General features: G+C 43.5%; 1 pseudogene; it reads left to right on the top strand.

Moving 5' to 3' along the window:
- The window catches only part of LOC140075963 (uncharacterized), a 290,951-nt pseudogene extending 275,995 nt beyond the window's left edge, over positions 1-14,956 (top strand).
- The last annotated feature ends 9,297 nt before the right edge of the window (positions 14,957-24,253 follow it).

Raw genomic sequence — 24,253 nt, 5'->3', positions numbered from 1 at the left:
AATCACCCCCCTTTCAATAGAAGTCATATTAATATAAATAAACAGTAAAGATCATAAACACATTAGGTATTACCGCGTTCAAAAATGCCCAATCTATCATAATATAATACTGGTTTTGTCACTTCGTTTAACTCTGTAATGGAAAATAGTGCCCAAAATCGCAAATGGCACTTTTTTGCCATTTTGAAAAATATAAAAAATTCAATAAAAAGTGATCAAAGGAATGCACCATCCTAATAATAGAAGCATTGAAAACTTAATCAAAAGTCACAAAAAATAACACCACCCACAGCTCTATACACCAAAGTATGAAAAAGTTATTACTGCCAGAAGAGGGCAAAATGAAGAATTTTCTTTTTGTACAGGTTTTAATTTTTGTACATGTATGAAAACATTATAAAACCTATACAAATTTGTTATCTCAGTGATCGTACTGACCCACATAATGATGATCTGTCATTTGGGGCACACAGTGAAAGCTGTAAAATCCAAGCCCACAAGAAAATGGCGCAAATGCATTTTTCATCATTTTCACTGCATTCAAAAAAAAATTCTGCTTCCCAGTACATGGCATAGAATAGTATATACCGTCACTATGAAGTGCAATTTGTTATGCAGAAAACAAAGCAAAACAGAGCTCTTTACATGGAAAAATAAAAAAAAGTTATTGCTTTTTAAAAGTGGGGAGTAAAAAATGGAAAGGCAAAAACAAAAAAGGTTGTTAGAGGATTTACATTATTCTTCCTCATATCATCAATCTGGGGGATTTTCCTTTGTTTAACCGGTTAAGGACCGGGCCCTTTCCTGTTTTTTCAATTCCATTTTTCACTCCCCACCTTCAAAAATCTAGAACTTTTTTGTTTTTACACGTAAAGAGCTGTTTCATGGCTTGTTTTCTGCGTAACAAATAGCACTTCATAATGATGGTATTAAATATTCCATGCCATGTACTCGGAAGCAGGAAAAAATTTCCAAATGCAGTGAAATTGGTGAAAAAACGCATTTGCGCCATTTTCTTGTGGGCTTGGATATTACGTCTTTCACTGAGCGCCCCAAATTACATGTCTACTTAATTCTTTGGGTCGGTGCGATAAAGGATATACCAAATTTGTATAGGTTTTATAATGTTTTCATACATTTACAAAAATTAAAACCTCCTGTACAAAAAAATTTTTTTTGATTTTACCAAATTCGGGCGCTAATAATTTTTTTATACTTTGGTGTACGGAGCTGGGCTTGGTGTCATTTTTTGCGAAATTTTATAATATTTTCAATGATATCATTTTTAGGACTGTACGACCTTTTGATCACTTTTTATAGATTTTTTTATATTTTTCAAAATGGCAAAAAAGTGCCATTTTCGACTTTGGGCGCTATTTTCCGTTACGGGGTTAAACGCATTGAAAAACCGTTATCATATTTTGATAGATCGGGCATTTTCGGACGCGTCGATACCTAATGTGTTTATGATTTTTACTGTTTATTTATATTTATGTCAGTTCTAGGGAAAGGGGGGTGATTTGAAATTTTAGGTTTTTTTATTATAATTTTTTTTTGTGCTATCAGCACATTGTAATGAAGGGGTTAAAACGAAATAGCCTTGGGTATTCGGAAGACCCGAGGCTACCATGGAGATGGATCGCCACTCCCCGATGACATCACGGGGAGCGGTGATCCCAGGTAAGATGGCGGCGCCCATGTGCCGCTATCTTTTTGAAGCTGCCGGCATCTTTGCCGGCAGCCATCGCTGTGATAACACCCGCGATCGGTGCTATCACCGATCGCGGGTGTTACCGGTAAGCCTTTGCTGCAATATGCAGCAAAGACTTACCGGCGATGGAGAGGGCTCAGCCCGTGAGTCCTCTCCATGCAGCGCGACCCGACCGCCGCCGTGAATACACGACGGGCGGTCGCGAACCGGTTAAAAAGAAACATTGAACAGATTGACCCTCTCCTTATTTCCCTACAGCATGAACCCATGTTATTTTTTATTTCCCTTTACCATGACCCCAGGATATTCCTCATCTCCCTCCAACATGACCCCAGGATATTCCTCATCTCCCTCCACCATGACCCCAGGATATTCCTCATCTCCCTTCAACATGACCCCATGTTATTCCTCATCTCCCTTCACCATGACCCCATGTTATTCCTCATCTCCCTCCACCATGACCCCATGTTATTCCTCATCTCCTTCCACCATGACCCCATGTTATTCCTTATTTCCCTTTACCATGACCCCAGGATATTCCTCATCTCCCTCCAACATGACCCCAGGTTATTCCTCATCTCCCTCCAACATGACCCCATGTTATTCCTCATCTCCCTCCACCATGACCCCAGGATATTCCTCATCTCCCTCCACCATGACCCCAGGTTATTCCTTCTCTCCCTCCACCATGACCCCAGGTTATTCCTCATCTCCCTCCACCATGACCCCATGTTATTCCTCATCTCCCTCCACCATGACCCCATGTTATTCCTCATCTCTCTCCACCATGACCCCATGATATTCCTCATCTCCCTCCACCATGACCCCAGGATATTCCTCATCTCCCTCCACCATGACCCCAGGTTATTCCTCATCTCCCTCCACCATGACCCCATGTTATTCCTCATCTCCCGCCACCATGACTCCATGTTGTTCCTCAGAGGTTGCCACTTTCAGTTTCTAGTTTCTTGTCGCTTTTATAATTGGGAAATAATTTTGGTCTTGTTTTTGCTTTCTTTCTGTCTCTATTTTTGTTGCCTTTCTTTGTTGTTTACAGAATGTATTTTTCGCTCCGGTACAAAGTTAAACGATACGGCTTTGCTTCCATAATTTTTTTCATAAAGCGCTTGTGTGCATGGAACCCTTTATTTAATTTAATGAAAAAAAAATCTAAGTAGTCTATATGCTACAACACTTAAAATCTATAGTTTATGAAAGAATTTATGTTTAAAAAGTTAAGAAATAAAAATGTTCCTTTTATTTTAGGGCATCAGATACAATTTTGAAATTTTGAGACGCCACAGAATTTAGATAATTGATGCTAATTAATGTGACCAGACTAGAGATGAGCGAACATACTCGTCCGAGCTTGATGCTCGTTCGAGCATTAGCGTACTCGAAACTGCTCGTTGCTCGGACGAATACTTCGCCCGCTCGAGAAAATGGCATCTCCCGCCGTTTTGCTTTTTGGCGGCCAGAAACAGAGCCAATCACAAGCCAGGAGACTCTGCACTCCACCCAGCATGACGTGGTACCCTTACACGTCGATAGCAGTGGTTAGCTGGCCAGATCAGGTGACCCTGGAATAGACTAGCCCCTGCCTGCGCTGCTCGGATCATTCTGTGTCTGGATGCCGCTAGGGAGAGAGCTGCTGCTGGTCAGGGAAAGCGTTAGGCTGTTCTATTAGAATAGTGTTAGGCAGGAGTGATTCAACAAGAACCCAACTGCCCTTCTTAGGGCTACAATAACGTTATACATTTTTTTTTTTTATTTGCAGCTAGTACCATATTGTGAGGAATTTGCGACCGTTGTGTTTAGCTCTTAGTGACGCACATATCCATCGCAAAGACCGAAGTGGGACAATTTATTAGGGGTTGGATTTCAATTAGGCACAGTCTGCCATTTACTTTTTATTTTACTTTTATTTTTTCATAACTCAGCGTCATCTCATCTGGCATAGCAGTGTGCTTTCATAGTTGGCTAGAAAATAGCCATAGGAGAATCCAAACGGCTTACTTAGGCCTACAATAGCGTTATATATTTTATTTCTGGTTGAGCTGCTGGTGGCTGGCCTTGCTGTAGTGCATCTACTACCATATTCTGAGGAATTTGCAGGGAGACTTGCGACCGTTGTGTTTAGCGCTTAGTGACGCACATATCCATCGCAAAGACCGAAGTGGGACAATTTATTAGGGGTTTGATTGAAATTAGGCACAGTCTGCCATTTACTTTTTATTTTACGTTTATTTTTTCATAACTCAGCGTCATCTCATCTGGCATAGCAGTGTGCTTTCATAGTTGGCTAGAAAATAGCCATAGCAATAGGATAGCATCGTTTGGTTTTAAAAACTAAAAAACACAAAAAAAAAAACACAAAAAAACCACAAAAAAAAGTAAAAAAAAAATTAAAGTTATAACTTTCATTTTCAAAATGTTTAACCCGAGGGCTAGGGGTAGAGGACGAGGGCGGGGACGTGGGCGCCCAACTACTGCAGGGGTCAGAGGCCATGGTCCTGGGTGGGGTGAGACACCACCTGCTGATGAGGGAGCAGGGGAACGCCGCAGAGCTACACTCCCTAGGTTCATGTCTGAAGTTACTGGGACTCGTGGTAGAGCACTGTTGAGGCCAGAACAGTGCGAACAGGTGATGTCGTGGATTGCCGACAATGCTTCGAGCAATTTGTCCACCAGTCTTCCACGCAGTCCACCCATGTCACCGAAATCGGCACTCCTCCAGCTCCTGCACCTCAGCCTCCTCCCCCCCAGTCTGCCCCCTCCCAGGAAAATTTGCCATTTGAACCGGCATACTCTGAGGAACTGTTTTCTGGACCCTTCCCACAGTCACAAACCACTTGTCCAGTTGCTGCTGAGCAATTTTCCGATGCCCAGGTTTTCCACCAGTCGCAGTCTGTGGGTGATGATGACCTTCTTGACGTAGTGGAAGAAGTGTGTAAAGAGGTGTCCGACGATGAGGAAACACGGTTGTCAGACAGTGGGGAAGTTGTTGTCAGGGCAGGAAGTCCGAGGGGGGAGCAGACTGAGGGATCGGAGGATGATGAGGTGACAGACCCAAGCTGGGTTGAGAGGCCGGGTGAACACATTGCTTCTGAGACGGAGGAGAGTCCTCGACCAGAACAGGTTGGAAGAGGCAGTGGTGGGGCCAGACGGAGAGGCAGGGCCAGAGCTGGTGCATCAGCGCCAAATGTGTCACGTAGTGAAGCTCCCGTGGCGAGGGCTCCCGCGGCGAGGGCTAGATTTTCAGAAGTCTGGAGGTTCTTTAAGGAAACACCGGATGACCTACGGACTGTGGTGTGCAACCTTTGCCAAACCAGGATCAGCAGGGGTTCCACCACTACTAGCTTAACTACCACCAGTATGCGCAGGCATATGAATGCTAAACACCCCACTCAGTGGCACCAAGCCCGTTCACCTCCGGCCGTGCACATCACTGCTCCTTCCCCTGTGTCAGCTGATAGTTAGCCCCCTGCCCAGGACCCTGGCCCAAAAACCCCATCGTCGCCTCCACGATCCTCCACAGAATCCACCAGCGTTCAGCTCTCCATACCCCAGACGCTGGAGCGGAAAAGGAAATATAGTGCAACCCACCCGCACGCCCAAGCCCTTAATGTCCACATCTCCAGATTGCTTAGCCTGGAGATGCTGCCCTATAGGCTGGTAGAGACCGAGGCTTTTCGCAACCTCATGGCGGCGGCCGCCCCTCGGTATTCGGTCCCCAGCCGCCACTACTTTTCCCGATGTGCCGTCCCAGCCCTGCACCAGCATGTGTCAGACAACATCATCCGTGCCCTGACCAACGTCGTTTCTGACAAGGTCCACCTGACCACGGACACGTGGACGAGTGCTGCCGGGTAGGGCCACTATATATCGCTGACGGCACATTGGGTTAACTTGGTGGAGGCTGGGACCGAGTCTGACCCTGCGGCTGGTCATATACTGCCGACGCCGAGGATTGCGGGGCCTACCTCGGTCCAGGTCTTTCAGGCCTACTATGCCTCCTCCTCCTCCCACCCTTCCTCCACCTCCTCCTCCGAACTACCATCCGTGGGCATGGCGCCATCAGTCACTAGCTCTAGGCACAGCAGCAGTGCCGTCGCTAAGCGACAGCAGGCGGTGCTCAAACTGCTGAGCCTAGGCGATAAAAGGCACACCGCCCAAGAACTATTACAGAGCATCACGGCGCAGACTGATCTGTGGCTGGCACCGCTGAACCTGAAGCCAGGCATGGTTGTGTGTGACAACGGCCGTAACCTGGTGGCGGCTCTGCAACTCGGCAGACTGACACATGTGCCATGCCTGGCCCATGTGTTAAATCTGATAGTTCAGCGTTTCCTCAAGACATACCCCAATCTGTCTGATTTGCTCACGAAGGTGCGCCGCATCTGTGCGCATTTCAGGAAGTCCAGCACAGATGCTGCCACTCTCAGGGCAGCGCAGCGCCGCCTCCAACTGCCCGCTAACCGACTGTTGTGCGATGTGCCCACGAGGTGGAATTCAACAGTAACCATGTTATCCAGAGTTTACCAGCAGCGCAGAGCGATTGTAGACTGCCAGATGTCAACTTCCACCAGAACTGGTAGTCAGGTCAGTCAGCTTCCTCAAGTCTACAATGAGGAGTGGACGTGGATGTCTGATATCTGTCAGGTGCTGAGTAACTTTGAGGAGTCAACACAGATGGTCAGTGGCGATGCCGCCATCATCAGCCTCACCATCCCGCTGCTTGGCCTGTTGAAAAACTCTCTGATCAGCATGAAGTCGGAAGCTTTGCGCTTGTCACAAGAGACGGGGGAAGAAGATTCCCTTGTTGATAGCCAAAGCACCCTTAGGTCTGTTTCTCAGTGCATATCGGAGGAGGTGGAGGAGGATGAGGAGGAAGAGGAGGAGAATGTTGGCGAGACACAAGAGGGGACCATTGTTCAGTCCTTCACTGTTCAGTGTGTATGGGCAGAAGAAGAGGAGTTGGAGGAGTTGGAGGAGGAGGAAATGGACAGTCAGGCCAGTGAGGAGAATGAATTCTTGCGCATTGGGACTCTGGCGCATATGGCAGATTTCATGCTAGGCTGCCTATCCCGTGACCCTCGCGTTCAAAGAATTTATTCCAGCACCGATTACTGGGTATTCACTCTCCTGGACCCACGGTACAAGCAAAATCTTTCCACTCTCATCCCTGGAGAGGAAAGGAGTGGGAGAATGCATGAATACCAGCAGGCCCTGGTGCACAAGCTGAAACAGTATTTCCCTTCTGACAGCGCTAGTGGCAGAGTGCGTAGTTCTGCGGGACAAGTAGCGAGGGAGAGTAGGCGAGCAGGCAGCTTGTCCAGCACTGGCAAGGGTACGCTTTACAAGGCTTTTGCCAGCTTTATGTCACCCCAGCAAGACACTGTCACCTGTCCCCAGTCTTGGCAGAGTAGGGCTGATCTTTACAGAAAGATGGTGAGGGAGTACGTAGCTGACCATACCATCGTCCTAAATGATCACACAGCTCCCTACAACTACTGGGTTTCAAAGCTGGACATGTGGCACGAACTGGCGCTGTACGCCTTGGAGGTTCTTGCCTGCCCTGCCGCTAGCGTGTTGTCCGAGCGGGTTTTCAGTGCAGCTGGTGGCATCATCACCGATAAGCGTACACGCCTGTCGACTGACAGCGCTGACAGGCTGACGCTTATTAAGATGAATAAAGCCTGGATTTCTCATAATTTCCAATCTCACCCAGGTGAAAGAAGCTCAACCTGAATAATTTATGCACTCCTCCTCCTCATTTTCCTCCTTCTCCTCCTCTTTGTACACTAAAGCAGAGGAAACTGGCTATTTTTTGACAGGGCCCACTGGCTCTAGCTATAGTACTCTATGCATTTAATTTTTCTGGAGGGCCACCTACCCGGTCCTCTGTTTTAAACTATTTTTGGGACTGCCACATACAGGCACTCAATCTATTCAATTTTTCTGGAGGGCCACCTACCTGCTCCTCTGGTTTGAAAACTTTTTTGGACTTCCACATACAGGCACTCAATCTATTTCATTTTTCTGGAGGGCCACCTACCTGCTCCTCTGGTTTGAAAACTTTTTTGGACTGCCACATACAGGCACTATCCAAATTAAATTGTCTCCATAGCAGCCTCCACACGTTGTCTCCATTGCTACCTCCAAAAGTCGTCCATATAGCTGCCTCCATACATCGTCCCCTTATCAAACGAGGTGTGTCAGGCAGAAATTTGGGTTGTTTTCATGGATTCCACATCAAAGTTGTTAACTTTGTCGCCACCCTGCTGTGTTATCCACAAAATATACTGGCAAACTTTTATGATTAACCGATATTATTTCAGCGCTTCTTGCGCATCTGTTTACATTCCCCTCACCCACCATATCCCAAACTTATAAGAACGCTACTACACTTAACTTGGTGGAGGCTGGGACCGAGTCTGACCCTGGGGCTGGTCATATACTGCCGACGCCGAGGATTGCGGGGCCTACCTCGGTCCAGGTCTCAAAGGCCTACTATACCTCCTCCTCCTCCCACCCCTCCTCCACCTCCTCCTCCTCCGAATTACCATCCGTGGGCATGGCGCCATCAGTCGGTAGCTCTAGGCACAGCAGCAGTGCCGTCGCTAAGCGACAGCAGGCGGTGCTCAAACTGCTGAGCCTAGGCGATAAAAGGCACACCGCCCAAGAGCTATTACAGGGCATTCCACATCAAACTTGTTAACTTTGTCGCCACCCTGCTGTGTAATCCACAAAATATACTGCCAAACTTTTACCATTTACCGATATTATTTCAGCGCTTCTTGCGCATCTGTTTACATTCCCCTCACCCGCCATATCCCAAACTTATAAGAACGCTACTACACTTGATCTTATACAAAAGGTTCTTAGAAGTGCTGTTTGGGGAGTAGCCTAGAGACAGGGGCTTGGATTGGCGAAAGCTCGCCTGGCAGCGGAGCGCCAGCTCCATCCCAAGATCCAACTAACATAGTTTTAACTGCTGCACCTTTAATCTACTACTAGTTCACTGCCTCCATACATGGTCCCCTTATCAAACGAGCTGTGTCAGGAAGAATTTTCAGGTGTTTCACCACATACATAGTGGAACTCGGCGCATCTGTCGCCGCCATGCTGGAGACCTGCAGTTGCATTCATAGAAGCGCAATATGGATGCCCCATACTGTCGCTCTTAATCATGGAAGTCCTCTCCATGACTGCCTCCAAATGTCGTCCCCTTATCAAACGAGCTGTGTCAGGCTCATTTTTCGGGTGTTTCACCAGATACGTTATGGAACTTGGTCACTATGTCGCCACCATGCTGTGTTATCGACTAAATATACCGTCAACCTTTTGTTCACAGAGGAATTAATTTCAGCGCTTCTTGCTCACCTCCTTTGGTTCCTCTCTGCCACCCATTGGTTTGAAGCCTGAGTCCATTTAGGGTATGTCGCCATGCCACTCTCTAGCCTGCCATTGCTGCCGCTGCCTCTGCATGCTGTCCCCTATAGTGTCAGGGTCAATTATTGGATGTTTTAGATGCTATCTAGCTTCATTCTGTCACTCTGTCATGGCCATGCTGTTGCCCATAATTTTGGCAGAATGGTGCATTTAAGCAGCCTCAGAGGCATACATGCATGCTGCCCCTGCTGTTTCCTGTCCATTTCCGTGGTGTTTCCATCCTTTTCTGAGGTTTCCAGGTGTTTGGCCAAGCTTCCCTGTGCAGAGCCTTGGTCCCCTTGAAAAATGCTCGAGTCTCCCATTGACTTCAATGGGGTTCGTTATTCGAGACGAGCACTCGAGCATCGGGAAAAGTTCGTCTCGAATAACGAGTACCCGAGCATTTTAGTGCTCGCTCATCTCTAGACCAGACACCAGAATGTATGTTTTAAATTTAACAAATGTATTTTTCATTGTATTTTTTGTTTTACTTTTTCCTTTAAAAGGGTGATAATGTTTTATTTTAGATAATGTAAACCCGGAAAAAGAGTCTTTGTCCTTTTGTCATTGTTTAAGAGTTAAGATATGACAAATATATTGAAGAATTAAAAAGTCATATAAGAAGGCAAGGCAAAATATGTCCTTGGGGGAGTAAATCTGGGAGAGTCGCTTGTTGAGAAGGACCTGGGGGTACTAGTAGATCATAAATTGAATAACAGCATGCAATGTCAGTCGGCGGCCTCTAAAGCTAGTAGGATCATGTCATGTATCAAAAGTGGTATGGACTCTCATGATAGGGATGTAATATTACCACTATACAAGGCACTGATTCAGCCACACCTGGAATATGCTGTCCAGTTCTGGGCACTGGTCCATAAAAAGGATGCCCTGGAGCTGGAGAGGGTTCAACGTAGAGCCACAAAACTGATAAGGGGTATGGAGGGTCTTAGTTATGAGAAAATATTAAAACAACTAGATTTATTTAGTCTGGAAAAGAGACGACTACGAGGGGACATGATTAATTTATATAGATATATGAATGGTCCATACAAAAAATATGGTGGTAAGTTGTTTCAGATTAAATCAAATCAAAAGACGAGGGGGCACTGTCTCCGTCTGGAGAAAACAAGGTTTAATCACCGGAGGCGACAGGGCTTTTTTACTATGAGAACTGTCAATCTGTGGAAAAGCCTGCCTCAGGCGCTGGTCACAGCAGGGAAAGCGGAGAGCGTCAAGAAGGGTCTAGATGCCTTTTTACACCTAAATAACATTGATTGTTATGCTATATAGAATTGTTTCCCCTAAATCCCTTCCTCATCCAATCCCTACCCTTCCTTGGTTGAACTTGATGGATAAGTGTCTTTTTTCAACCGTATAAACTATGAAATGCACTATGAAAGAAATTAAAAGTTTTACAATATTTTGTAGTAAAAATGTTGGCAATGCCAATCATAGTATGTATTTGTCTGTATAATACAGTTATAAAAAAGCAGCACTTTGAAATACAAATGTTACTAACAAAAGTTTACTATACAGCACCAATACTGATTTTGTGACTGGAAAGAAATTCAAAAATGTTTACCAAAAATTATTTTAAAAATAAAAGCACATCTCAATATTTGATTGGACATAAAAAGCACTTGATTGTATGACATTCTTCTGCTCCATGAAGCCATTTCCAGGACAGGGCAGTCCCATGGTCATTGGAGACGCCTTATCTGCATGGATTTGCATTCCCTATGGTTCAGGATGTGGAATCAGTAGGGAATCACAGGGCAACATTTCACCTAGTAAAGATTTGCAAATGAAGTTATCTAGTTTCATCAGAAAGACACATCCTGGCCTTTCTTTGGTGGGAAGGGATAATAAACCCATAACAAAGGGGAAAGCTTAAAACAAAGCACTCTTAAACAATCAGCCTGGCTGATAAGGAAGTGGGACCAACACCCTTCATTTACATGGGGGAGGTTGTTGGGACAAAAGGTGGCAGACCAAGAGGTATAAGAAACCCAAGCACAACTCACATGAGGAGAACTTCTTGGTGGAAGATCTTACTGGAGGAGCTTGGACTGAGGGACTGAGACACAGAATGGAGAGAGAGCAGGTCCAGATATGTGTGGAGGAGGGAGCCTCGGAGGGAGGACATAACGCTGGGGCCAGGGACTCCCAGGATGGTGAGTACTCTGCCACATTATTTCTGCCTATATCCACTACCACAAAATAGGGGGCATTTATATAGCCTTTGAAACGGAAAATAGTGATAGTGCCGCCACATTATTGGTGTTTATCTGACACTCATGACTTGTTATATTTATGGGCGCAAAATTGTGGCACTGCTTGTGAATCTGAGATATTTCCGTCTCTATTGGGTAAAATTTTTGGCGCAAAATTATTGCAGCTAAAAGCTGGTCTAGGGAGTTCATATCAATTGCACTTGTATTTATGAAGTGTTTGTAAAAGGATTGTGACACGGAAGTCTGACATGAATCTGTTACTCACCCGTTAAACTGAGTTCACCAGAAAAAAACTGGTGCACTCAGTGTAAGAAAAGTGAGCGCCCGCAGGGTGCGCCAGATTTGTAAAGACTGTGCTCCTGGCTTCATAAATCTGGAGCCAAAAGAACTCCTTAGACCAGTTTTCTGCAGCTCTAATTGTGCGCCAAAAAGCATGTTGGAAAAGTGGTGGATTCCCCAATGGCGCCCAAATTGTGGGCCCTTCTGAAAGTCGATAATGAAGACCCCCATTGTGCTTTTTACCGAATGTATGTTTTTCATTGTACATTCACAGTTTGCAGTAAAAAATGCATCTCAACTGCATAAAAATAAAAATGCAGCAATAGGAGTAAAGAGGTGCAGAAATGTAGGGGTACAGTCATGTAGAGGTGTAGGGGTACAGTCATGTACAGGTGTAGGTGTGCAGTCATGTACAGGTGTGGGGTTCAGTCATGTACAGGTGTAGGGGTGCAGTCATGTACAGGTGTGGGGGTGCAGTCATGTACAGGTGTAGGGGTGCAGTCATGTACAGGTGTGGGGTGCAGTCATGTACAGATGTAAGGGTGCAGTCATGTTCAAGTGTAGGGGTGCAGTCACGTACAGGTGTAGGGGTGCAGTCATGTACAGGTGTAGGGGTACAGTCATGTACAGGTGTAGGGGTTCAGTCATCTACTGGTGTAAGGGTGCAGTCATGTACAGGTGTAGGGGTGTAGTCATGTACAGGTGTAGGGGTACAGTCATGTACAGGTGTAGGGGTGCAGTCATGTACAGGTGTGGGGGTGCAGTCATGTACAGGTGTAGGGGTGCAGTCATGTACAGGTGTAGGGGTGCAGTCATGTACAGGTGTGGGGGTGCAAATATGTAGATATATTGAAATATAAAGCTTCAAATATGTACAAATTAGCGGTCATTCATCTTTAGTCTGGACATTTTTTACCCTGGTTTTGGACTTGTTTGATTTATCTTAGAGGGTGGTATATGATATTAGAGGGTGAGATATGATATATAAAATGTTATAAATACTTATATCATTACAGATTTTATTAACTTTGTTATTGATCAACCTGTTATTCCCGGCAGATGACGTTACTTGTGGCTCTGAGGAACATCTGATATCTTCAGATATTACAGCTGATGATTGTGGGATCACACAAGATACATGTATAGAAAACAACAGCAGAAAGGATTTACCCTCAGACCTTCACCGCAACAATCTATCATCTGATCCTATTACATTGGCCATTTATTCTGATACAACACAGACTAAAAGTCCAAAAAGGAGCCACCCCAGAGCAGCCGAGGATCTAAGAGCTGCAACCAGGAAGACGTTTTCTAGTTCTAAAAGTGACAAATGTTTTACTCATAAATGGAATCTCCTCACACATCAGAAAATTCAAACAGGGGAAAAGCCTTTTTCATGTCCAGAATGTGGGAAAAATTTTGTTAAAAAATCAAGGCTCATTGAACATGAGAGAATTCACACAGGGGAGAAGACGTTCTCTTGTTCAGAATGTGACAAATGTTTTTCTCTAAAATCGCATTTTCTTGTACATGAGAGAATTCACACAGGGATGAAGCCGTTTTCATGTTCAGAATGTGGCAAATGTTTTATTCAAAAATCAGATCTAGTTCTTCATGAGAGAATTCACACAGGGGAGAAACCATTTTCATGTTCAGAATGTGGAAAATGTTTTTCTAAAAAATCAAATCTTATTAAGCGTAAGAAAATTCACACCGGGGAGAAGCCGTTTTCTTGTTCAGAATGTGACAAATGTTTTATTGAAAAATCAAAACTTGTTAAACATGAGAGAATTCACACAGGGGAGAAGCCATTTTCTTGTTCAGAATGTGACAAATGTTTTATTCAAAAATCAGATCTAGTTCAGCATGAGAGAATTCACACAGGGGAGAAGCCATTTTCATGTTCAGAATGCGGCAAATGTTTTAGTCAGAAATCGGATCTTGTTAAGCATGAGAGAATTCACACAGGAGAGAAGCCGTTCTCTTGTTCAGAATGTTACAAATGTTTTTCTCTAAAATCGCATCTTCTTGTACATGAGAGAATTCACACAGGGGAGAAGCCGTTTTCATGTTCAGAATGTGGCAAATGTTTTATTCAAAAATCAGATCTAGTGCAGCACGAGAGAATTCACAGGGGAGAAGCCGTTTTCATGCTCAGAATGTGGAAAATGTTTTTCTCTAAAATCAAATCTTCTTGTACATGAGAGAATTCACACAGGGGAGAAGAAGTTCTCTTGTTCAGAATGTGACAAATGTTTTTCTCTAAAATCGCATCTTCTTGTACATGAGAGAATTCACACAGGGGAGAAGCCGTTTTCATGTGCAGAATGTGGCAAATGTTTTTCTAAAAAATCTAATCTAGTTCAGCATGATAGAATTCACACAGGGGAAAAGACGTTCTCTTGTTCAGAATGTGATAAATGTTTTTCTCGAAAATTGCATCTTCTTGTACATGAGAGAATTCACACAGGGGAGAAGCCGTTTTCATGTGCAGAATGTGGCAAATGTTTTATTCAAAAATCAGATCTAGTTCTTCATGAGAGAATTCACACAGGGGAGAAACCGTTTTCATGTTCAGAATGTGGAAAATGTTTTTCTAAAAAATCTAATCTTATTAGGCATAAGAAAATTCACACAGGGGAGAAGCCATTTTCTTGTTCAGAATGTGACAAATGTTTTATTGAAAAATCAAAACTTGTTAAACATGAGAGAATTCACACAGGGGAGAAGCCATTTTCTTGTTCAGAATGTGACAAATGTTTTATTCAAAAATCAGATCTAGTTCAGCATGAGAGAATTCACACAGGGGAGAAGCCATCTTCATGTTCAGAATGTGGCAAATGTTTTAGTCAGAAATTGGATCTTGTTAAGCATGAGAGAATTCACACAGGAGAGAAGCCGTTTTCATGTTCAGAATGTGGGAAATGTTTTATTCAAAAATCAAGACTTGTTCAGCATGAGAGAATTCACACAGGGGTGAAGCCATTCTGATGCTCTGAATGTGGCAAATGTTTTAGTCAGAAATCGTTTCTTGTTAAACATGAGAGAATTCACACAGGGGAGAAGCCATTTTCATGTTCAGAATGTGGCAAATGTTTTATTAAAAAATCAAGTCTTGTTCAGCATGAGAGAATTCACACAGGGGAAAATCCGTTTTCATGTTCAGAATGTGGGAAATGTTTTATTAAGAAATCCAAACTTGTTGAACATGAGAGAATTCACAAAGGGGAGAAGCGGTTTGTGTTAACAATGTGACAAATGTCTTACATTTAAATCCCATCTCTAAACACGTCTCTCATACAGGAAAAACACATTTTAATGTTAAGAATGTGGCAAACATTTTACTTTGATGAAAAACTTTTTACATACGAGAGGAGCCATAAGGGGAGAAGTCTTGTTCTTATTGAACATCTGCATATGTTGAGTTTTATGAAATGCATTAAACTTGCAATAAACTTCACATTAAATAAGAGAACTTGTACAATTATGTAACAAAATCAGAATAAGAGAGAAAATTGTGGAGGATTCGGATAAAGGATCAGCCTGCAGATTTTCTGTGCCATATTTATGATGTGTCAGAGCCAGGGGCATCGCTAGGTCACAATATCTGGAGCACAAGCCCTGTATCTTTAATCCAGCTACTCCATGCCCCAGTAGCCTCTTTAAAAAATAATCATATTACCCTGATTAAAGATTAGAAATGATAGAGGGGAGTAAAAGATTAGCCCTAAAGAGGGCTATCCTTACATATGTTACATGCACCTACCACTGCATCTACCGTAATAGGTAGGTCCGTAGAGGTAGGTTTCCTTTGAGGACCAAGCCACTCTAGGGCTTCCGGACCAAGTCAAATTTTTAAAGTCTGCCCTGTGTCAGTAGAAGTGGTTATAACCTTCAAATGTTTTAACATATCGCGGTAATTTTGATATTGTTTTCTCGTCACACATTGTGCTTCAAATGAGTGGAAATATTTGGATCAAATCTTTTACGTTTAATTATGAAAAAAATAGAAATTTGTCAAAAAATTTTGAAATATTCTAAAATTTCAAAGTTCTAAATTCTTTACTTTTCAAGTAGATAGTCATAGTACCCAAATAACTTTAGAAATAACATTTTCCTAATGTCTGCATTATGTTGGCATGGCTTTTTATTGATTCTTTTCTTTTTCTAGGTTGGTATGGGGGCTTAGAATTGTGGGTGCAATTTTTCACATTTTTATGAAAATCACCAAAACCTTTTCAGTTTTCAAGAGGCCTTATATCAGTAAAACCATATAAGTTACCCCATTATAGAAACTACACCCCTCAATGCATGAGAAAAAACTCTTTAGGTTTTTACAGGGGTAAAAACAAAATGGAGGTGGAATTTACAATTTTGTAATTTTTACATTGGACAATACACGCAGTCCCCGACTTATTACTATCCCTCCACCCCTTGTAATTTCTCAGAGGTTGGCACATGCAGTTTTTAGTTTCTTTTCAACTATATAATTGTAAAATAATTTGGGCAATTTTTTTTCTTTCTTTCTGTCTCTATTATCGCTGCCTTTCTTTATTTTGTACAGAATTCATTCTATGCTCCAGCACAAAGTCAAACAATATGGCTCTGCTTCCCTAATTTCATTAAGGCCTAGGATGCATGGAACCCTTTCAATAATTTGAAAACATATCTTAGTAGTCTGAGTGCGACAAAATTTCCAAACTATAGTTTATAGAGGAATATATGTTTGAACAATTCCGAAAAAAAAAATTCCTTGGATTTTAGGGCATCAGATGTAATCTTGAAATCTTAAGACGCCAAAGAAATTTGATATTTGATGATAATTAATGTGATCTTAAGAACTTAAGAACACCTGACTTACGTACGGCTCCTAGTTACAAACGGACCTCTGGATGTTGGTAATTTACTGTACTTTAGTCCTAGGCTACAATAAACAGCTGTAACAGTTATCACAGGCGTCTGTAATGAAGCTTTAGTGTTAATCCTGGTTCTAATGAAAATCCAACATTTTTAAAATCCAATTGTCACAGAGACCAAAAAAAATTTGGCTGGGGGTTACAATAATAAAGTAAACATTTCCGACTTACATACAAATTCAACTTAAGAACAAACCTTTAGACCCTATCTTGTATGTAACCCGGGACGGTCTGTATAACATAGTTATAAAAAGGCAGCACTAGAAATACAAATTTTACCAATAAAAGTTTATTTTTATCACCAAAACTGATTTTGACTGGAATGAAAATGTAAAATAATTTATACTAAAATGATTTTTAAAAAATCTCTATATTTGAAAGGACATGAATAACACTTTATTGTATGATATTCTTCTGCTCCATGAAGTCATTTCCAGGACAGGGCAGTCACATGGTCATTGGAGACGCCTTGTCTGCATGGATATGCATTTTCTATGGTTCAGGATGTGGAATCAGTAGGGAATCACACAGGGACATTTTTCCTAGTAAATATTTGCAAATGAAGTTATTAAGCTCCATCACAAAGAAGCCGTTTTCATGTTCAGAATGTGACAAGTGTTTTGCTCGTAAATCAAATCTTGGTGGACATAAAAGAATTCACACAGGGGAGAAACCGTTTTCATGTTCAGAATGTGGAAAATGTTTTATTAGGAAATCAGATCTTGTTAAACATGAGAGAACTCACACAGGGGAGAAGCGGTTTGTGTTAACAATGTGACAAATGTTTTATAATGAAATCCCATCTCTAAACACGTCTCTCACACAGGAAAAAGGCAGCTTAATGTTAAGAATGTGACAAACATTTTACTTTGATGAAAAACTTTTTATATATGAAAGGAGCCACAAGGGGAGAAGTCTTGTTGTTATTGAACATCTGCATTTGTAATTGTGTTTGATGTTGTGTTGTATGAGATGCAATAACCAATAAACTTCAGATTGGATTAGAGAACTTGTAAAATTATATAACATTAATTATTATGCTGTATTCCGGTGCCAGTCCTGCTCTTCTCTATTGAGAGGGGTGATAGGGATAAACCCAATATACTCTCATCTATACATATCTTGAGGCCCTTATAAAGAACCTCTTTGTCTTAAATTCACTTATAAAAATAAAACCTCACAAGGTACAGTCAATGCAGGTGACCAGAAAGAACCTTGACCAGGTTATTAATACTCTTAATTGCAGGACTTCTGATTAGTATCAGTGAATAATGACCATTAAGATAGCTTGTGCCAGCTCGCACCTGGCACTTAATGGAAAAATCAATAATGGACTTTATTCACCCTGATATGCCCTGCAAACTAGAACATATGTTAATTATTAACTATAGTTAAATGGAAACTGTCAATTGTTATAATGGTTCAATGAAACTATCCAATAATTGTAAGACAGCTTAACATGTAAACGCCCTTCTTTTGGGTATATAAGACAATGTCATGCACCAATAAAGAAGAGTTTTATTCTGAGAACCAGCGTGTGTTCTTGTCTGAAATTCTCGGCGAGCTCGTCATCATCCTGAATTTGGCTCCTCTCCAATATACTGAATTGTCCCCATTGAGGACTGCCCTAACAGTAAATGGCGCTTCCAATCGCGGGGCAGTTATAAACAGATCGACTTCAGTACGGCAGACCCGGCACCACAACCAGGCTCTCGGCAGTGGAAACACAGACTTCTATTCACCGGTGATCAGGTAAGAAGCTTATTCTTGCAACCTCATTCTGTGTTCCCCCTGCTCATAGTCTGTTAGCCGGATCTGAGGTACAGTATAGATAAGTCTTTCTTCTTTCTGCCCAATGCTTATTGGCAAAGAACCGTAGAATATCCCTGAGATAATTGTATAGGTATATTGGGGAAGGTAAAATTTCTGTGCTGCTATTATATGTTGTCTGTTTGTTTTGAATGTGGTGTGCATGATATGAGTCTACCTTGAAGGCAACTTCCGGCCAGAAAGACTAACCTCTTCCCGTAATACTGGCCTGTCCGGTTTACGCGTGAAAAGACGCCCCTGCTGGCTCCTTATGTTGCTGAATATTCTCACTTCTCGGGGACTGTTAGCTGGAGTCAGAAAGATTGTTTGATTCTATCTCACACTACACAACTTAAAACCCATACATGTTCCCAGAATGCTTGGAAAGGCCTTTCATTATTATCGTTTGTGTGGCATTACTGTGCTTCACACTCTGGCTGATGTATAAGATTTACACACACGCTAAGGTTAATTTAAAACAATTTGGTTTATTTTTCACCCGGGAGCCCAGGGGATTTAGTGACGTGACTCCGGTGTAGTCACATTGGCCAAGTCACAAATCATATTAAAGATCCTGCACACCAACGCACTGAAATACGCTCGTTGAGCTCAGTTATAAATAAGTGGGTACCGCAAGTTGCAGGACAGAAGTAAATAAGGACCGGGGTGATTGTTAAAAAGAGGAACCAGCCAGAGGACGCGCAATAGTACTATGGGAAACACGATAGGAAACACCCATGATTGTGGGGAAAGTTGTAGTGCTCATGAGATAGTACTTAGAAGAAAAGGAAAAGCAACTATCAAGGACTCCAGGAGAATGATAAAGAAATTAGGAATGGAGAGTGATCCCTTAGACCACACCCTTTGGGAATCAGCATTAGTGACCAGTACGGGGTGGATCCGGGACAATAACTTAGTTAGGCAAGCAAAGGCTTGGGCGCAGGTAGCAAAGGAAATGAAACAGGAGGGGGATTGGGAAAAGGAAGAAACCCCAAAGGGAATTAGATACAGGAAGAAAACAAAAATGCCCCCACCATACCAGCCAGGTACTCCAGCTGTGCCCCTTTTTACAGTTTCCACACCACAAGGGCCAGAAGGATGGACTTGTGTGTGTGGACAGCAGAACCCAGACTGGAGGGAAATTTGTTCTGCTTGTAGAAGACCCAAACCCAGAAATTCGACAGGACTATACCCTGTCCTGTTCAAACATAAAAGTATACGCGTTAAAGAGGATGGGGAGTCTGCCCAGGATATCCCCACTATGGACCGGACAGAGGGTACAGAAATGGGGGCTGAAGGAGGGATAGAAGAGGCTACCTTCAAAGGGCTGTCAGGAACATCAACCCCCTCAAAACCACGCACTAGGGTAACCACTACTACAACCTCAGAGTATAAGCCATGGTCCCCAAGCGATCAGATGTCATTACTCTCACAGGCACCAGACCCTCTAGATGAGCCCATGGCATTTTATAGGTGGATGTCTTACCTCCATGAATCATTTTCATGTACATGGAGAGATTTTGAGGCCATAGTTAGAGCAAAAGTAGGGGAGGCCAGGCTACAATCAGTGATGGAGGTGATAAATCAGCGGGGGAGGCCACTGGAACGGTGGGATGCGCACGTCCGTAGTACACGATCAGGAGACCAATTTTTAGAAGGACTACTGGATTGGTGTAAACAAAGAGTGCAGGAGTCCTCAATTTCTCTCTCCGATGTTAGGCAAGGTCCAAAAGAGTCCGTTGATCAGTTTTGGGGTAGATTAAGACTAAAACATAAGGATTTGGGATTTGAGCATGAGGGAGAGGCCGGACGGAGGCTCTTCCATAATGCCTTTATGGAAGGTCTCAAGCCACAAATTAGGCAAAAAGTGCAAGCCTCCAAACCTGAATGGAGGACTTGTAAAATTGAGAATTTGGTAAAAACGGCAAAAGGTGTAGAACTGGACATGCATAACAAGCCGGTTCAAATACAGTATATGGCAGAAACAGCCGGATATGATAAAACAAAAAGTGGTCAGATTAGGGAATCCCGCAGGAGACTCATATGTTTCAATTGTGGGAAACCAGGACATATTCAGAGGCAATGTAGGCTCCCAAGGAAAACCCGTGAAGGTCCCGAGGAGACTCCAAATGGAGCCTCCACAAGGCAACCATAGGATCTCGGCAACCCCGTAAATTTATATCCCCTAAAGGTACCCTCAAATGCAGGACCTCAGGGGATAATCCCAGTATGCCTTCCAGATGGTTCAAAAATCCCATTCCTGGTGGATACGGGGGCAGCCAGAACAGTTATCCGCCAGGAACATGTAAACCCACTTGATATCTCAAAAGAGACCCTATATACACAGGGATTTGAAGGGTTAGTGCAGGAATGCCAATTAACTAAACCACTGTCCCTAAAACTAGCTGACCATACATGTTTAACCAGATTAATTGTTAGTGACAAATCACCTGTCAATTTACTAGGTGGAGACGTACTGCAAGCAATACAGGCACACGTCATTTACAGGCCGGACGGTACTGTAGCCCTACAATCGGGAATCCCAGAAGAGGAGCTGTGTAAAGTCTTAGCATGTTTACACATACCAGACATTAACATTGAATCAGAGGATGATGAGGCGTTACAAAATGTGCCAGAGAACTTGTGGGCTAAATCTAAAACTGATATTGGTCACATGCCCGTGCCCCCGGTGATGATTACACTCAAACCAGGATCAAAACCCCCTCAGATTAAGCAATACCCGCTGAGCATGGCTCAAGAAGAAGCCATTGGGAAAAACATTAAAGCTCTTATAGCTTCAGGGGCCATAAAACCCACAAAGTCTGTCGCGAATACACCATTGTTCCCCATTAAAAAGAAGGGGAAAAAGGGAGAACAAGTCACATATAGGATGGTACATGATCTAAGAGCTGTCAACGCTGTCACTGAGCTACTCACTCCTGTTGTGCCCAACCCCCACACCATTCTAGCACAAATACCCACCTCTGCTGTTTACTTCACCGTCATAGACCTTGCGAATGCCTTCTTCTCTGTACCTTTACACCCTGACTGTCAGTATTTGTTTGCATTTACCTTTGGGGGTCGGCAATATACTTGGTTGGTATTGCCACAGGGAGCTCATAATTCTCCTACCTTGTATACTGCCGCACTGCAACTTGTTTTGCAAAGTTGGATCTTCCCCCATGCTGAGGTCGTTCTACTCCAGTATGTGGATGATCTACTTCTATGTGCCCCTTCGAGACAAGTATGCTGTGAAGCTACGGTCTCCCTACTTCAGCATCTTGCAAACAACGGCTGCAAAGCATCCAAAGACAAGTTACAATTCTGTCGACTTAAAGTTGTATTTTTGGGACACTGCATCTCAGCTGGAGCTCGCCATCTCACTGATGAAAGGAAAAGAGCAATTGAGTCACTGAACCCACCTGCGGGAATACAACAACTCCGTACCTTCTTGGGTTTAGTCTCATATTGCAGACCTTGGATCCGCTCTGCATCCATTCTCATGCAACCACTGTATGATTGTTTGGGCACACAGCCTTTCCAACTCACTTCAGAAGCCCTGGATTGCTTCTACTCACTCAGATTGGCAATTGTTTCAGCTCCAGCCCTGGGTACTCCCGACTACACAAAAATGTTCTCATTATACTGCACTGAGAAGAAAGGACATGCTACAGGGGTACTAGTCCAAAAGCATGGTCAGCAAAACAGACCAGTAGCTTATTATTCAGCAAGACTAGATCCAGTTGCTAGGGGTGCACCCTCTTGTGTTAGGGCGGTAGCTGCTGTCTCAATACTATTACACAAAGCTTCTGAAATCGTATTAGATTATGCAGTGATGGTCTACACCCCACATGATTTACACAGCATTCTCAACCAAGTACAACCTAAACACCTCTCTATGGCTAGGCAGCTAAGACTACAGTGTGCACTGCTCATGCCACCAAATGTTACCTTAAAAAGGTGTTTGACATTGAATCCTGCCACTCTGATTCCCATCGGTGGGGAAGATGCAATGTCAAAGGGGGGAGAAGGGCAAGGAAATTCCCTATTTTTGAATTCCTTAACGGAAGAGGAACTTCAAACCTCTCAACATGAACATGATTGTCTGGCTATTATGGCCCAAGAAACCTCGGGTTTCTCACATGTTTTTGATGTACCAATGTGTAATCCTGATTTCGAGTTTTTTGTAGATGGATCAAGGAGCATTGGAGAAGACGGACGGTTCTACACTGGGTATGCAGTGGTCACACAACAGGAGGTAGTAAAAGCTGAACCACTCCCTCCCCATATGTCAGCGCAGGAGGCTGAGTTGAAGGCACTCATTGAAGCACTTAGAGAGGCAACGGGAAAAAGGTGCAACATATACACGGACTCCCGATATTCCTTTGGGGTGGCCCATGATTATGGCCCTATATGGAAAGCCAGGGACTTCCTCACCTCCACAGGTAGCCCAGTAAAACATGGGGATCTCCTTAAACAGCTGATGGAAGCACTGTTACTTCCTCAAGAAGTAGCCATAGTGAAGGTGAAGGCACACACTAAGCTTGATACTGACGAAGCACGAGGCAACGATAGGGCAGACAAAGCAGCTAAAAAGGCGGCCAGAAAACCAAGGGTGGCAGAGGTCCCGGAAATATCACAGGTTATGGTGAGTACCGAGCATAACCAAGTGTTTGACTTCAGTATTTTACAGGCTCTAACTCGGCAAACTACCGGGGAAGAGAGGAAGATCTGGTCGAAGGCTGGCGCTCGGGAAGAGTCTGATCTGTGGAAGCTGGGAGAGAGAATATGCCTACCAAGATCAATGTATCCTATGATGGCTCAAGCTGCCCATGGTCCTACTCACTTGTCCAAAAATGCCATGTGCTCTTTAGTGGACAAACAATGGTTTGCACCAGGTTTTACCACAGTAGCTACTAGATTTTCACAGGCATGTTTAACATGTGTCCGACACAATCCAGGTAGTGCAGTAAAGGTTCCCCAAAAACACACGCCCAAACCTCTCTATCCGTTTCAACGACTGCAGATTGACTTCATACAATTACCGAAGGTTGGTACGTATGAATATGTCCTGGTATGTGTTGATCTCTTCTCAGGGTGGCCGGAAGCCTTCCCGATGCCAAAAGCCACGGCCAGAGCAACTGCCAAGAAACTAATATCTGAAGTTTTCTGCAGGTTTGGTCTCCCAGAAACCATAGAGTCCGATAGAGGGAGCCATTTTACTGGGGAAATAATGCAAAATGCCATGCAGATGTTAGGGGTCACACAGGCACTACACACGCCGTACCGCCCACAAGCCAGCGGAAAGGTAGAAAGATTAAATGGCACTCTTAAACTGAAAATCCAAAAAGCTTGTGAAGACATAGGAAAACCCTGGACAGAATGTTTGCCGCTAGCCTTGTATTCCATGAGGTACACTCCTAATAGGAAGACAGGACTGTCCCCTTTTGAGATTTTGTTTGGGACAGCCCCCAGGCTAGGCTTATACTTCCCTCAAACATTGCAACTACAATGCGATAGCCTTACTAGTTATGTCCAGAATCTTCACAAGAAACTCTTGTCTGTACATAAACAAGTGTATGATTCTATTCCAGATCCGGAGAGTCGAGAAGGAACCCACTCTCTCCTGCCAGGAGACTGGGTAGTGGTGAAGAGGCATACTAGAAAACCACTAGAACCGAGATTTGACGGTCCATACCAAGTCCTCCTCACCACAGCAACCGCAGTGAAACTAGAAGGAAAACCCAACTGGATTCACGCCAGTCATTGTAAAATCTTCCGGGCAAAGGATGATTCTGACCCTAATCCTGCTGATGCTCTCCCTGCAAATGGGGGAGCCAAAGAACGGCCTGATAACCAAGAATAACACC

The sequence above is a fragment of the Engystomops pustulosus genome, chromosome 8 (genome assembly GCF_040894005.1).
Source record: "Engystomops pustulosus chromosome 8, aEngPut4.maternal, whole genome shotgun sequence".
Lineage (NCBI taxonomy): Eukaryota > Metazoa > Chordata > Amphibia > Anura > Leptodactylidae > Engystomops > Engystomops pustulosus.
Note: the sequence above shows the minus strand (reverse complement) of the source record. Positions and strands in the feature narration are given on the sequence as shown.